The sequence below is a fragment of the Lotus japonicus genome, chromosome 1 (assembly GCF_012489685.1).
Source record: "Lotus japonicus ecotype B-129 chromosome 1, LjGifu_v1.2".
Lineage (NCBI taxonomy): Eukaryota > Viridiplantae > Streptophyta > Magnoliopsida > Fabales > Fabaceae > Lotus > Lotus japonicus.
The window spans coordinates 73,660,176-73,674,730 of NC_080041.1; positions in this window are offsets into that span (position 1 = coordinate 73,660,176).

Consider the following 14,555-nt stretch of genomic DNA (forward strand, 5'->3'; position numbering starts at 1 on the left):
AGCGGCGAAGCGCTGGTTGCTAAGGAGTCGGAGCTCGCAACATTGCGCGCTGAGCTGGAGTTAGTGAAGAAGGCGCTGGCGGAGCAAGAGAAAAAGTCTGCCGAGTCCCTGTCCCTGGCCCTGGCGAGGTCTGACATGGAAGCGGTGATGCAAGCCACATCTGAGGAAATCAAGAAAACGACCGGCGCTCACGCCGAGGCCCTCGCCACGAAAGATGCCGAGATTGCTTCCCAACTGGCAAAAATCAAAGTGCTCGAGGACGAGCTGGCGACGGAGAAAGCCAAAGCCACTGAGGCGAGGGAACAAGCTGCTGACATTGCCCTCGACAATCGCGAGCGCGGTTTCTACCTCGCCAAAGATCAGGCCCAACATTTGTACCCGAACTTTGACTTTAGCGCCATGGGAGTAATGAAAGAGATAACCGCTGAAGGACTGGTTGGTCCTGACGATCCTCCCCTGATTGACCAACACCTCTGGACGGCGACTGAAGAAGAAGAGGAAGAAGAAGAAAACAATGAATAATGTAATTTTTAAGTCATTTAGCTTTTACTGTCTCTTTGTAGTGCACTTTTCCGCCATTCATCTATGTTTAAGAAACCCTTCGCCATAACTTTTCATATCGCCGTTGGATATTTTGTAAATCATGTTGGAATACTTTCGCCGTACATTTTTTGGCCGCCGCCTTCTTATTGCTTAAAAAATTTAAGAATGAATTCCATGAATGAATTTCATAGTTTAACGCCCCACCACGCCGGAGTAATAAAATACTCAACATCCTGAATGTCCAAGCACTCGCCTGCCACCTTATTCATTCGCCGACCTTATATCTTGCGCTATTTTTTCACGCGTCATATGATTGAATTACGCCTAACGACTTCGTGCATTAATTTTAACTAGGACTTGTTGCTTGGTATTCCACCACCAAGACTTTAGACGTTTTCCCCAAAGGAAGAAACGGCCTCCATTCTCGAGGGCTTCGCCCGGGGCTTTGCCCGCTCGGGGCTTACAATGCTTGGATCCCAATGGCCATTTGGGAGTCCCAAGACTTTTGCCTAGTTAACGGTGCTAGTCGTATTCTGGCGAGACTTATCCAGCACATCGTTTACGGGACCGGCGATCACGTCAGACTTTCCGGGGGGTGATTCCCAGGCGTCAAAGGCCATTTGTGGAATCGCCGCCACCTTCAGGGTTCCAGCAGGCCCCTTTGGGGATCAAGCCTGTCCCACTTAGTGATCGCCGTAATTCTTTATGTCGATCGACAATTCCGATCGTCAGGGAATCCCTGGAATTTTTGGACACGAATTTCGTGAATTTTCGTTTTATTTTATTGATGGAGCGCCTCATTAAAAAACTCCTTTCGGAGAAAAAGAGCACGCTTTGCTATTGCAATACATTGGAGAATTTGAAAACACTTTTCAGAAAATTTTAAAGATATCTGGCTCCGGCGACTCCACCTTGTTCGCTTTCTCGCCTGCGATCAACTATAATAGTAATGCAAGCTCAAACCATTGAACGACCGAGGTAGCCGCCTTCCATCAAGCTCTTCTAAGTGATAGGCCCCATTACCAAGAACTTTAATAATGCGGTAGGGCCCTTCCCAGTTAGGCGTGAGCTTGTTTCCCGGGGCTCCCGATCGCCACTTGAGGACTAAGTCGCCGACCTGCATATCTCGGACGCGAACCCTGCTGTTGAACTTTGCCGCCACACGCTGCTTCATCGCTGTTTCCCGAATGTGCGCCTCGTCACGCGTTTCCGACAAAAGGTCCAACTCCGCCGCCATATTGGCTTGATTCTCCCCTTCAAAATCTGGCTGGGTTCGCACGTGAAGTTGTCAATCTCCACTGGCAGCATAGCATCAACCCCATAGGTCATTCTAAAGGGGGTTTCCCTTGTAGTGGATTGCACAGTGGTGTTGTATGACCATAGCACCACCGGGAGTTCCTCCAGCCAGGCTCCCTTAGCCTCCTTGAGTCGTCGCCTTAATCCACGCAGGATTACCCTGTTTGCAGATTCCACTTGCCCGTTTGCTTGCGGATGCTCCACAGAGGCAAACCTCATCTGTATGCCCATTTCCCTGCAAAATTCTCTAGTTTGGTTGCTTGAAAACTGGGTCCCGTTGTCGGATACGATCGCCCTTGGGATCCCGAACCTGCAAACAATTCGCTTCCAGTAGAAGTTGACTATCTTCGCAGAGGTTATTTTGGCCAGGGGCTCGGCCTCAATCCATTTAGTGAAATAATCCACCGCTACCAATATAAACTTCATTTGCGACCTGGCGATCGGAAAAGGCCCTACTAGATCCACCCCCCACATGGCGAAGGGCCATGGGGCGCTCATCGTTACCAGCTCCTTTGGCGGTGCCTTAGATAAATCAGCAAACACTTGACATTTTTTGCATTTTTTCACAAAGTCCATGCAGTCTTTCCTGAGGGTGGGCCAGTAGAATCCCGCCCTCAACACCTTGCAAGCCAAAGATCTCCCCCCAATGTGGCTTGCGCACACTCCCTCGTGCACTTCAGACATTATCGCCTCGTATTTTTCCGGCGGTACGCATTTTAACAATGGCGCCGAAAAACCACGGCGATACAAATGTCCGTCGATGAGAGTATAGTGGCTCGCCTCTCGCCGTTGTTCCTTCGTGCATTGCTCCACTTCCGCTGGGTCCCCCGCTAAGATGGACAATATAGGTCCCATCCACGTCGCTCCCCTGTCCACGCATGCCACGAGCTCGCCTTCAATGCTGGGGAACGCCAGCGTTTCCTGAATCACACTTCTATTGTTGCCGGGCTTCCGCGTGCTCGCCAATTTGGCCAACGCGTCCGCCCGCTGGTTTTCAGTCCGAGGAACATATTCCACCACAACCTCTTGAAAAAGTGTCATCAAATATCGCACTCGCTCTAGGTACTTGACCAGATTAGGATCTTTGACCTGGAAAGTGCCCTTCACTTGGCTCTCCACCAACTGCGAGTCCGTTCTTATCAACAAGCTTCCAATCTTTACTTCACGCGCCAACTTCAACCCGGCGATGAGAGCCTCATACTCTGCCTGGTTGTTTGGGGCCTTGAACTCGAATTTCAGCGATTGTTCCAGTACTAGATCTCCTGGTCCTTCCAACGTTACTCCCGCGCCACTGCCACTGCTATTGGAGGATCCATCTACAAAGAGAGTCCACTGAGTGTCTACTCTTTCAAACCGATCTGGGGTCAATTCCACCACAAAATCAGCCAGCGACTGTGCGCCAACCTTGCCTCGTTTATCATATTGCAACCCATATTCGGACAATTCAACCGACCAGGCGACCAATCTGCCTGACAAATCCGGTTTTTGCAACACTTGTCTCAGGGGTAAATCCGTTCGCACCCTTACTGGAAAACTCTGAAAGTAAGGTCTTAACCGCCGGGCGGTGACGAGGACCGCCAATGCTGCCTTCTCGATTTTCTGGTATCTGACCTCTGCGCCCTGGAGTGTGTGGCTAACGAAATAAATAACTCGATGTTCGCCATCCACCTCCTGCAATATCACAGAGCTCAGAGCACTATCACTCACAGCAAAATACAAGTGCAGCGGGTGCCCCTGCATTGGTTTTGACAAGATCGGCGGTGATGACAGGAGTTCTTTGAGGCGAACAAAAGCTTCCTCACACTCCGCTGTCCACTCGAATGCAGCATTTTTTCGAAGACACTTGAAAAATGGGAAAGATTTATCACCAGACTTAGGGAGAAAACGAGATAGAGATTCTATTCGCCCGGTTAAACGTTGGACTTCTTTCACATTAGAGGGACTTTTCATCTGCTGAATCGCCTTGCATTTGTCTGGGTTTATCTCTATTCCCCTGGATGTGATCATGAATCCCAGAAACTTGCCACCCTGAACACCAAAAGAGCACTTCTCCGGGTTAAGGCGCATATTGTGCTTCCTGATCTCGCCGAATGCTTCTTCCAGATCTTGATGATGATCCAAACCACGTACTGACTTAACGATCATATCATCGACGTAAACTTCCATGTTTCTCCCCACTTGCCCAGCAAAAACCCTATCCATCAATCTTTGGTAGGTCGCCCCAGCGTTCTTTAGTCCAAACGGCATGGTGCGATAGCAATAATTGACCCTGGCGGTCATGAAAGCAGTTTTGTCCTCGTCTGCCGGGTGCATGCGGATTTGATGATAGCCAGAATAAGCATCCATCAAGCTAAGCAGTTCGTTGCCCGAGGCACCATCAACGAGGCTATCAATGCTGGGAAGGGGATACGAATCTTTTGGACATGCTTTGTTTAAATCTGTGTAATCTACACACATTCGCCACTTCCCGTTCGCCTTCTTCACCATTACGACGTTCGCCAACCACGTCGGATACTTCACTTCCCTGATGAACTCTGCCACCAGCAACTTGTCAACTTCTTGTTGAACCGCCTTTCCCTTGTCTCCTCCCAAGCGCCACCTGAGTTGTGAAACTGGCTTGACACTTGGATTCAATGCTAATCGATGGCAGATGAAGTTTGGATCAATTCCAGGCATGTCTTTGCAGCTCCAAGCAAACAAATCTAAGTTCTCCCCAAGCAGCTTTGTCAGGCGCGTCTCCTGCTCTTCCGTCAGTCTGGTCCCAATCTTCAAAGTGCGATCGCCAAACTTCAGCGCCTTCGTGTCCTCAATTGGCGTGGGCCTGTTTACCCGCCCCTCGCCACGTGGGTCAAGATTTTCATCCGAAGCTTCAATTTCATAACATCTATACTCTTCTTGCCGTACAAGTTAAGGCAATTATTGTAACACTCCCTCGCCATCTTCTGGTCCACCTTCAGCTTTCCAACCTTTCCACTGCTTAGCGGATACTTGACCGCCAAATGGGCTGTTGAAATTACAGCACAAAGACGATTCAATGTATTTCGCCCAATAATGACATTGTAAGATGCCACCACCTGGAGAACCAGATAACTTACCTTCAAAACTCTGGCACACTCATCTTCCCCGAATATTGTGTCTAGATCAATGTATCCTCGCACCATTACTTGCTCCCCCGCGAAACCTACCAAGGTTCCCGCATATGGAGTCAGATCATTGTCGGTTAGTCCCAACTTGTCGAATGCATCACCATAGATAATATCAGCCGAACTACCCTGATCCAGGAGTACCCTTCTAACGTTGAAACTGTTCATCCTTAACTGCACTACGATCGGGTCATCCTTATGAGGCTTTATCCCCTCAAAGTCTGCCATCGAGATTGTTATGTCAGGGTGTACGAATCCAAAAGCGACCTCATGAACAGAATTAACCGCACGAACATGGCGTTTCCGCGCCGCATGGGTGTCGCCACCGCCGCCAAATCCCCCAGCGATGGTGTTTATGGTCCCGACGGACAGTCTTGAGTGTTGAGCGAACGTGTCATCAGCTCCTCTTGTGGCGATAGCCGCTGATTCTTGCTTTTTCTTGCCCTTAGTGTCCACTCGCTCCTCTTCTCGCTTATGCGTTTTGTTGTGATCGCTGTTGTTGCGCCACTGGCCTTGGCGATTTCCTTGATATCCCGCCCGAATCAACTTATCAATTTCCCGCTGCAAAGTCCAGCAGTCGTCTGTGCCGTGCCCGGCGGACCGATGGAATTCACACCACTTCTTGGGATTGGCGTCCCGTGATTGATACTTAGGGGCCTCTGGCTCATCCACTAGATTTGCGCCCCTCGCCCCGCGGAGCATATCCGTTAATTCAGTATTCATTACCATGTCAGCTTCCTCCCGCTGGCGATGGGACTTGGATTGCCATGGCCGGCGTTGTTCATAATCATCACGCCGTGGATACAACTGCTCCTTGGTCGGCCTCAATGCCGCCTTCCCTTTATCTTGCCTTTGTTGCTTGCCATCCCCCTTATCTTCGCCATTCTTATCTTTTTTCGCGCGCTTGGGCGACGTGTCGCCCTTTTCCAACTTCGCGCGCTTTCTTTTGAAAGCGTCGTCCTCCTCATCAAGAATATAAGTGTTGGCGCGAGCACGCATCTCTTCCATCGAACGCGCCGGCTTACGTGTCAATTTGCTGTTCAACCATCCCGGTAGCAAACCGTTTTTAAATGCTAGAGCACAAGCTCGAGGCTCCTCGTCCTCAACCTTGGCCGACGCTGCGCTGTACCTTGCCATGTACTCTTTCAGTGACTCTCCTTCTTGCTGGCGAATATTATATAGGTCATTGATCGTCACCGGCTGATTCTTATTCGCCGAGAATTGCACTAGAAACTTGGATGAGAAGTCTCTGAAATTTGAGATCGATCCGCGCGGCAAAGTTGTGAACCACGCCATCGCCGTCGATTTGAACGTCGATGGAAACATCCTGCACTTCACCGCATCTGACGCCGCAATTATCACCATCTTCGTATTGAAATACAGAAGATGATCCTTCGGATCGGAATCTCCGCTGTAAGAATCCAGAACTAACGTTTTCATATTATCCGGAATCGCCACACTCTCAACATCCTCCGAGAACGGACGGAACTCAGCCACGGAATCTGCTTCTCTGCTTCCATCGTCCCGCTGCTCGCGACGGTAGAAATCCAACTGAGCCTGTAGATGCTCATTCCTCTGCTGGATGTTGCCAATGCTGCGCATCAGATGGTGCCATTGCTCCTGTGTCACCGCCGGTTGTTGCTCCGGAGCAGGTGAATTCTCTGGTGAGCGCTCCAGAGATCCAACCTGTGAAGGCGATGGAGGAGGTGGTGGTGACGGAGGAGGAGAAGGCGGCTGTACTCCCGCCGTTCGTACCGGAGAATCCAGGATCACACGATGAGGCCGCCGAGGCGGCGAAATTCGCTGTCGCACTGGTGAATGATGCTGCCTCCTGCGTCGAGTCTCCATCCAAACCAAGAACGATGCAAACTCGATCGGAAAACGAACACCGGTTACAGAATCAAAACCAAAAGACCAGAGAATTGCCTAATCACCAACAGAGATAACTTCCTGCACAATCAATCCACGTGAATGGGAGTAGAAAGTTTACAGTTCCCCACAGACGGCGCCAAATGTTCTAGCAATGAACATTGAAGAAAGGTATAGTACCTAGAGAGTGGAGAATTGTGCTAGAGAGAGAATGAGAATGAGAGAGAGAATGCTGAATTTCATGTATGATTTTATCCAATGAGCCAAAAGTCCCCTACAATTGGTAACTCCCCCCTACTTATAGAGTTTGGGCATTATCTCTTGGGCCAATTGGGCCTCCGAAGCCAAGGCCCATCTTAAGGTTAGGGCCCTGCCCCGGGGCGGGCTACATGCTAGGCGTTGCCCCTCTAGGGGCTCGCCCAGTCCAACTTCTAAGTGTAAAAAAAAAATGAAGTTACCGGTTTCAAAATAAATTTCTTTAAGTTTATATATTTATAAACTCTTTTTCAAAATTATTAATTTAGTGTGTATGTTGTCATGGGTATTATTGAACATAGCAATTAATGTGACAAAAAAAGTGGAAATGAGTTTTTTTTTTGTTTTGGAGGGAAAATGAATCATTTAGGAAGGGACATGTGACATAGGTCTTCTAGAAGAAAACCTTATTTTCATATATATATAGATACATATATTCTAAATTCTAAATCTTCTTTTATATAATAACTTTCTTACCTTTCTACAAATTTAAATATTACAATTAAAAAATACAAATTAAAAACGAACCCGTGCAATGCACGGGTTTAATTTCTAGTATATATAGTAAGCCGCACCGGTCATTTAAAGAGTGGCTGTTGGGTATCTATATACTTTAGAAAAGAGGAAGGTTGTGAGCCCCACCTCCATGATTTGGCACTCTAAGAATGACTCTCACTCACCCCCCTCTTTGCATGACAAGTGTCACCTTCTGATTGTTTTGGACCAAAAATAGTAGAAGCCCATTTTAATTTCAGTTTTTTTATAGAGGCCCATTATTCAAAGTCATTTGAATGATGATTTTGTTTTTATTGTTTTATAACCCCTAATTAATTGTTAACATAAAAGTTGTATACATATACTATTATACATTGATTATCATTTTTAAAAATATTCAAATTTTTGGTAGGCATCAAAAAGGTAATTTTTTTAATGCATGACTTATGGACAATTACAAACTATATAGATTAGAAGCTTTTAGACTATAGCCGTATTATAAATCATCAGAGGTTTAAGGGGGGAAAAAATAACCAATGAAGAAACATTTTTAAAATAATTAAAAAAAATACAAAATTATGGTAAAATTGGTTGCTTTAAATTGATTATTACAAAATAGTTGTATAGTCTGTTTAGTAAATTGGGCTGTTCTTTTACTGTACTATTTTTCAGTACAACCAAACAAAAATTAAGAAAATCATACTAATTTGATGATTAAACAATAAAGAGGCATTTCTCTTGGTCGATTGCAATTTATTGCTCCTGGAATGGGAGAAAATTACTACATGCGTGTTTTATTAACTAGGCAAAAAGATTGTGACAGTTTTAAAAGCATAAGAATTGTAAGGGATGTTGTTTATCCCACATTCCGCGATGCATGCGAAGCGATGGGATTAATGGAGGATGACCGGGAGTATGTTGATGGAATTTCAATTGCAAGTGAACTTGGTTCCGGATCTCAGCTAAGGAAATTATTTACCAGAATGTTGATGACAAACTTTAGTTCCAGACCACAAGAAGTTTGGAGAAAGTCTTGGACTCTTTTAAGTGATGGGATTTTATATGACAGAAGAAAAGCACTCAACATTCCAAGTATTTCATCAATTTTCATTTTTTGGCCACAATTCGTAATATTTTCTTTTTTATCCCTTAAGAATTAGTATGCGTTTATTTTTTCACATGTATAATTGTCCATGACTATTACTATTTCTTTCCATATGTTAATTGAACCAAACAATATTTACCGTATTTTAAAAATTATGCAGCAACCTAAGCGATGTACTATCATAATTTTTGGACAACTACTATATCATAATTAAATACCATATCTATTTTCTAATTTTTTATGGAGATATTTTTTTCTTATACTCAAATTAACCTATAATTAGTTTTCCCAATAAAAAAAACAAAGATTCACCTACCAAACTCATTATTATTTGTTGCATGTTAAAAAAAATCAAAAAATCTATATCAGAGCTTCTATTGTCTAAATAAATGTGTCAAATTTTTTTAAAAAATACTTTTATACATGAGTATCACGTTAAAACTACTACCATTTTTTTAAAATATTCCTAATTTGAAATTATCAAAATATGGTGAGTCTGATTAGAAGGAAACATTTAAGTTGTGTAAATGCATTTTCTTTCTCAACATGAAAAAATAAAAACTCAATATTTCTCATTTAATTTAATTTTCTCATTTAATTTATTTGCCTTATTTCATTTAATTTCTTTTAGATCTTCGTATAGAGGATGAAGAATTACATAACTTATGTATGATTGAGATTGAAAAAATATTGCAAGGCAATGGAAGGTCACTCAAAGAATTTCCATGTTTACCATACCCTAAATTTTCTGAAATTCATAATTTTTTTTAGAATAGTTTTGTTGCAGATGAGTTGAATTATAATAGGGATGAAATGGTAAAGATTCAGAGCAAGAGATTGTTTATAAGAATGTTTTGGATGCTGTTTTGTCTGATAACGGTGGATTATTTTTTCTATATGGTTTTGGAGGAACTGGAAAAACATTTGTTTGGAATACATTATCTGCTGCTTTGCGTTCAAGGGGTCTTATCATCTTAAATGTTGCATCTAGCGGAATTGCATCGCTATTGTTACCTGGAGGTAGAACTGCTCATTCAAGGTTTTCTATTCCTATTTCAATAAATGAGATATCAACCTGTAATCTTCGTCACGGTTCCCCAAAAGTTGAATTATTGAAAAAAGCAAGCCTATATTTGGGATGAGGCACCTATGTTAAACAAACATTGCTTTGAAGCTTTAGACAGATTTCTTAATGACATTATGAAGACTCAATCTACCCATGGTTATGACATTCCATTCGGAGGTAAAGTTGTGGTACTAGGAGGCGACTTTAGACAAATACTTCCAGTTATTTCCAAAGAAAGTCGTTCTGAAATTGTCGGTTCAGCTATCAATTCTTCATATTTGTGGAAGCATTGCAAGGTAATGGAGTTGACTGTTAATATGAGATTGCAAAATGCTACATCGACTTCTTCAGCAGCAGAAATAAAAGAGTTTGCAGATTTGTTGCTTCAAGTGGGAGATGGTACAGTTAAAACGATTGATGAGGAAGAAACACTTATTGAGATTCCTCTAGATCTTCTTATTGAACAGTGTAAGGAACCCTTGCTTGAATTAGTTAATTTTGCATATCCAAAACTTGCGCATAATTTGCAAAAAAAATCATTCTTTCAAGAAAGAGCGATCCTTGCACCAACACTTGAAAGTGTAGAGGAATACAACTTTATGTTAGCAATGATTCCTGGTGATGAAACAGAATATTTGAGTTGTGATACTCCGTGCAAGTCAGACGAAGAATCAGGTGTCAATGCATAATAGTTTACATCTGAATTCTTAAATGATTTCAATTGCTCTGAAATTCCAAACCATGCAATTAAATTGAAAGTTGGTGTCCCTATCATGCTCATTCGAAACATAGACCAAGTTGTAGGGTTGTGTAATGGCACTCGAATGATAGTCAATGCTTTGACTAAATATATAATTGTTGCTACTGTTTTAAACGGAAACAAGATGGGTGAAACAACATTTATTCCAAGGATGAGCTTAACTCTATCTAATTCTGACATTCCATTCAAATTCCAGCGCATACAATTCCCTGTTACTTTATGTTTTGCAATGACTATAAATAAAAGTCAGGGGCAATCTTTATCTCATGTTGGACTGTATTTGTCAAGGCCTGTCTTTACTCACGGGAAGCTATATGTAGCACTTTCTAGAGTTAAATCTAGAAAATGGTTGATGATGCTCATCATAGATGATGAAGGAATTGTATCTAACACTACACGCAACGTAGTGTATCAAGAAGTATTCGATAATATTTGACATGTAAGTGTTTATTTATCTTACAATTAATTTCAATTTAAATTTTAGAAATAGAAAAACTGATATGGTTATTCTCTTTATTGACAGCATAAAAAGATATCAAGCATTTTATTGATCATCTAATTTGAAGGTGTATTGACATTTCTATAAGGTTAGTTTAACACTTTCAAATTATACACAGTTTATATTTGTATTGGTTACTGATTGTTACACTGATAAATTTTTATTTCCTCTCTAAGTTCTATAACTCAAATATGCTTGATTGACAACAAGCTCGATTATGAAGTCTTTATCATTAATCATGGACTACAAATTAGAATTAAGTGTTCATGTTGCTGTCATTGTTATGTTTATCTTATTTCAATTTCAATGTAATGCATTACTTAAAAACTTGGTTTTTATTACTACTCAAGTGTTGACATTGTATTGTATCTACAACCTCATCAAATTAATATATTTACTGTGTGGTCGATTCATCTACATGTTTGTAACATATGTTCGGTTCCATATTTTTTATACTTACTGAAAAGAGCCTAAACTAAGTTAAAGCACATTACTACTGATTCATCTTTACAATAAATTTAATCGCCGTGCAACGCACGGGTAAAGAACACTAGTGCTTCATAAGAAGAAAAACCAAGTGATATGAGAAAAACCAATTGAGATGAAAGATTCACAGTGGAGTACAATCTAGAGAAAGACAATGAGCACTATTTGATTGGAACTTTGCTCCGAACAACAAATTAAAGTGATTGTGTTGGAGGAACATCTCCAACGAAATAATGAGACTTGTTGAAAAGTTAGTTAACGTCAACTACATTAACCAATCATTTGATGATGAAAATGGACTTCAATAATTTTGGGATAGCAAAGGCCTAGGGGTGTCAAAGCGGGCAACCCGCCCCGCACTCAACCCGCCTAATAGCGGGGTGGGGCGGGCTAGCCCGCATGAGACGCCGGTTGGAAGAACCTAGCCCGCCCCGCATAATGGCGGGGTCGCGGGCTCGCGGGTTGGCCACACAAAAGAGAAAAATAACTTTTTTTTACTGATATAATAATGATATTTGCATAAAAAAATAGATTTTTGATCAATAAAATGGTGATTCACCCCAGTTTTTTTCTTTAATATGACACATGTTCTTGATTTCCTCCTCAGGTTTTGAAAATCAAAGCATTGATGTTATTATGTTAAACTCCCGCTTTCATCATTTCTCACCTTTGATTAGCTTAGATATTTATCTAGCAAAATAACATGCAGAATAATGGTATTTATAATCCTTCATTGCTACTTTATTTCTTGGATGTATTAAATTTCTTCACTGCAGATAGAAATTCATGTACTAGCCAGTAGCCACTAACTACTAACTTCCAAATATGCCCATTAATGTTGATCGAAAAGAAAAGTGGAAATGAAAATAATATAATTTCCAGATTAAGTAGATAAACAACGATGGAAAATAATTTGTTATAATCGAGACACTAGTAGGGGATGGTAGTGAAGTTAGTAGCGCAAATCATGATGGCAGTGATATAATTTCCAGATTTTATCACACAAAGTAGTAGTTCCATAGCCATTCTAGTGATGTTTCATTGGAGCTATAACAAAACTTGCACACAAGTTGCAATGGGTCTTCTTAGAGCAGTGGCAGCCAACATAATAGGGTTCGGCTAACATGGAGCCCGAAAATCGGGCTCCAATTTTGGAGCCCTGTGTTTGACCGGTGATCACAGGTTGCTTTTTTTTATTTTATTTTTTATTTTTTTTCCTAATTGTCATTATGTTTTAATTAAAAAGTGTTTTGAAATAAATAATCTGACCCTACTATAATCGAATATTAGGTTTTGTTGAGGTAATGGGTATCCAATTTGAATTGTAATTGGGTCCGGGATCGAGCATCGTGGATCTGCCCCATCTCGTTGGCCGCCGTTGAAGCTTAACCGCAACGGCCGCCGCTGAAGGTTGACCTCGACGGTGAAGTTGTCTGTGATGGAGGAATTTCCGGCAACGGGCATCGTGGATCTACCTACTCCATGCTCACCTCGTGAATTGCGGTACTGTACAAACTTTGAATCTCCCGGCAATGATGTTCTATATGTTGTATCCATGATGTTCTATATGTTCTATGTGTTATCTCAGTCGAGTACAGGCTCAGATCTTCTGAGATGACAATCAAACGAATATTAGAAGTTTTTTTGGTAGGATTTTTGATGTGTTAAGGTAGGTTGGGCTGGAAGAGGTCCCGGACCCGTATTTTTGTTAATTTGAGGACCCCCCCAATTTATTCGGCTGTAGATATTAAATTTATTTGGGCTTGCAGAGGCCCGAACCCGTTTTTTTTACTAGGTCTGTTAAAAATTAAAAGTAATTTCTTTTCGTAGCACCTATGTGTCATAGGGACCCATGTGCCATAAGCAGACAAATTTTGTATCCACTATCATCTCCATTCCATTGCATGGAAAAGTAGATTCAGATGTTGACACATGTCCCCACTAACCCCAGTAACCGTCACATATGAGTTTATGACCAGACCCCAACCCAACTAGTGTTTGTATTATTGTTTTCCATGGTCATGGTCAAGAGGCTAGTGGGACCCTAGTGGACCATCTCAAAACTGCCAGCTAATATGCTTCCAGTAGCAGATGTGAAAAAGAAAATGTGTTCCCTTGACTCAGCACATTTTACGAAACGTAGCCTTGCATGCATATATATGGAACTTACACCATTAGTTGAACTTACAAGCATTTTCTTTCACAGTGTAATGGCTGATGTTATTGAGATCTCTAGCGATTCATCGAAGGAGGAGTATGAAGAGTTCCTGCCGGAATGGGATGTTGTGCTAACTAAGCATCAGGCATCAGGGGGACAAACACTGGTTTGAGCTTATTCTTTTTTATCCTAACCCTTTACATTCATGTATATTTGTTTGCCTTGTTTATTTTGACATATAGTGCCTTGTATGATTTTGATTTCAGGGTATCCCGGCAAGTATTGTGAAACGCTTCCTGAGCCACAAGCCAAAAACACTTCAGATCTGGGTTGACACCGATGGCGACCTTTTTAGGGAACCCATAAGAACTTTTGAATTGAAGTGGTGGGACAATAGACCCAGGGAAAGCTGTTTTGCTGGTGGCTGGTATGAATTCTGCCACGACAAGAAACTATGCTGTGGTGATCGTGTGACTTTCATGTTGGATGGTGATAATGGTAACTGCACTAGTGCAACCATACTCATAACAAGGAAAAGAAAGAGGGGAGGGAGGGAGGCCCTAGCCAGTAAAACACTGTGTGCTATGTTCTTTACTTGTTTTGGTTGATCGTGTTCAAGTGTTTATTGTACACAAATGAAGTGTTTTAAAGAAATGTTATTTTCGTCGGTGTGCTTATCCTTGTTTTTCTAATTACTCAGCTCATTGTACACACATCATAACAAGTTTGTGAAAAAGGACCAATGAAAGAGTTGAACAAAGTTAAAGCACAAGGTAAATAGAAATTATGCATAGAGTATTTTGGTAATACACTTAAATAGTAAGTAATTACAGACATAGTTAAAGCACACATTTAACAGAGTTAAAACCTCACATGAGGG